Source organism: Nannospalax galili, unplaced genomic scaffold (genome assembly GCF_000622305.1).
Source record: "Nannospalax galili isolate Female #2095 unplaced genomic scaffold, S.galili_v1.0 scaffold1780, whole genome shotgun sequence".
In the NCBI taxonomy this organism is placed as follows: domain Eukaryota; kingdom Metazoa; phylum Chordata; class Mammalia; order Rodentia; family Spalacidae; genus Nannospalax; species Nannospalax galili.
In genome coordinates, this window is record NW_008346442.1 from 436,322 (window position 1) to 439,460 (window position 3,139).

Genomic DNA, 3,139 nt, shown 5'->3' on the forward strand with positions numbered 1-3,139 from the left:
GTTCTTATTGTAGAAAACTTATACAGGACTGGGCAGAATTGGTGTGAACATAGTATCTTGTTTTTTTTCATATTGTTTAGGCTTTGGTGAGTTGACACATGCATATGGACTTCTTTCGTCCATTGTGTTTCTGATATGACATTCTCACCTGCCTTTGAGTTGGTGCTTGGTTCTGTTTTTATTGTTGATGTACGCTGGTTGTTTTCTGATCAGATATGAATAGTTGTTCTGTGCTTCAGGTTCTCACATTTGAGTTTTTATTGGAAGAATAAGATAGCTCTAGGTAGGCTAGTTGTAAGTTCTCCAACACCATAAATGGGCTTAGTCCCAAGGTGGGATAATGGGAACTAAGTGGCTGGGATTTTACTAGCTAAGCAGGGTAGAAGTGTGCCCTAGAACACTGTTAAAGGAGCTGGTTACAAAGCAGGGCAATAGTTATCAAGTGAACAGAACCTGACTGACTTGCCAAGCTAGTTAGGAAATTTCTGTCATGCAATGAGTCCTAGGCCCAAGGCGGGATGATGGAGTCACTTGAACCTTTAGCTCCCATCATTCCTGTCTCCCATTCTGACATGTCACATCTATTCTACTCTACCCTTTGTCATATTTTTGTATTTGGCTTATAAGGTCAAAGGTTCCCATGTAGCTGCTTCATATACACTTCAATTTTTTTAACCCTTCCCCTGAAGGCTTGTTCCCTCATCACTATCAGTTCACTACCTGTTTGAGTCTTTCTGTCCCATTCTCTCTATATTCTTATTTAACCTATAATCTACCATCCTTCCTCCCTAAATTAATCCTTTCACATACTGGTCTGCCATATTAATTTCCTGCCTTTTACATGTACTCAAGGCTAAACAAATAAAATGCATTATTTGAAGTTCAAACCCATATATGCGAGCATTTCTTTGGGTGTTTTGGTGACCACATTAAGTATAATCATTCCAGTTGCATCTAGTTACTTGAATATTTCATGATTTAATTTTCGTTACATCTTAGTAAAACTCTAATTATATTTTGTTCATTCATATATTACATTTCATTATCTGTTCATCAGTTGATAGATACTTAAATTTCATTTGCTAGCCATTGTGAATAAAGTGACAATTGACAAGCATCTGCAAATATCTGTATAAAGAGATAAATTCCTTTGAGCATATAGAACTGAGATAATGGGGCCATATGATAATTTTTTCTAGTTGATTTTTTTTAACCTGTAGTGTGATTTATAAAATGGTTGAACCTGTTTATACTCATTCCTACCAACACTGTCTGAAATCTCCCATTCCAACATATTCATGTATATTCCTGATGATGACGATTCTGACTAGTTTCAGATGGAATGTTAGAGTAGTTTTAATCTGAATTTACCTGATAGCAAAGAATGTTGAATATTTTCTTAAGTATTATCTGGCCATTTATATTTCATTTTGATAACTTTGTTTTTAGATACATGGTTCATTTTTAAAATTTATTTATTTATTTTCTTGATGTTGAAATTTTTAGTTCTTGGTATACTCTAGATACCAATCCCGTTAGTTACATATTTGGCAAAGATTTTCTCACATTTTTCGCATGCTTCCTCACTCAGTAGATGGTTTCCTTTGTTTCATAAAAGTATTTAGCGTCATAAGATCACATTAGTCAAGTGAAGGTCTTATTTTCCGTGCTACCAGAGTCCTATTCAAAAAGTCTTACCTGTGCGTGTAAATTGAATTGTACTTTCATGTGTCAGTTTTAGAGTATCATGTCTTATGTTGAAGTCCATTTCCAGTTAAGTTTAATGCACTTAGGAAATATCTTCATTTATCTGCCTGGTGAAATCCATTTTCCCCAGTACCATTTGTTGAAGATTCTGTCTTTTCTGTAATGAATATTCTTAGTAACTTTTACAAAGACTATGTAGCTGTGAGTTTCTTTATGGGTCATGTTTATTGAATGCTCTTTAGGCTTCCTGTACCTGGATGGGCATCTCTTTCTCTAAGTTTGAGAAATTTTTTTCTATGATTTTTTTCACACATGCAATCTATATTTTTAGTACAATATTCTTCTCCTTTTAGGCCCATAATCTGAAGGTTAGGTATTTTGATGGTGTCCCAAAGCTTTCTAATATTCTGTTCATTTATTATTATTTATTTAGCAATAACTATTTCTAAGTCATCCAATTCCTCTCACTTGTCCTCCAGTGCTGATATTTATTTTTTCACATGGTACAGTCTATCAGTGCAAATTTCTATTGAAATTTTTATTTCATTTTTTAATTTTTTCATTTCTAGCATCACTTCAGTTTGGCTTTTTTATCTCTTTATTGAATACTATTTTCATATACTTCATTGATTTCCTTGTTTGAGATTTCAATTTTTATTCTTTTGGAGTACAATCATTTCTTCTTTGAGTTTATTGTGCATTGTTATAATCATTCTTTTAGAATTAAGTTTGTCTTGGGGCTCCTCTTGGGATCCATGATCATGGGATTAGGAGTTTTTGGAGCACATATGTTTTCTTGTATTTTGTGTTTTTGTGTCTGACTTCTACCTCTCTCTCTCTCTCTCTCTCTATCTCTCTTCTCTCTCTCTCTCTCTCTCTCTCTCCTGACTCTGCTGAGGACTGAACCCAGGGTATTGTGTATCCTAGGCAAGCATATTACCACTGAGCTAAATCTCCAATGCTATAACGTCTGCATTTGGGTTTGTTGGTTGAGTGAAAGAGTGTGCTGGGGTCTAGGGGTCTGGGGACTTATTTCTTTCAATGCCAAGAACTAAGGAGAACTATGGAAATGTGGACTGATACCTCGGGTTTGAGGGATACTTTGTTGTCAGCACCAGAAGGTAGGAGTCCATGGAAGTTTGGGTAGTGACATCAAGCTCCAGGGACCCCTGACCTGTCAGAGCCCAGAGTGAAGGGTTGTAAATGCAAAGCTATTTTTTTTTTCAAAAAATTTATCGAGAATTTCATACATGTATATAAGGTGTTTGGATCAAATCATGCCCATTCCCTGCACTACAACATTCACCCCTCTGAAGAGGTAACCCTAAAATCTTTAAAGGATTACATACAAGCTCCCAAATACTTTAGACATTTTTGGCCTTTTGAATAGAGTATGTTGTTAACAGGTCCAAGGACATTTTGACTTTTAGCC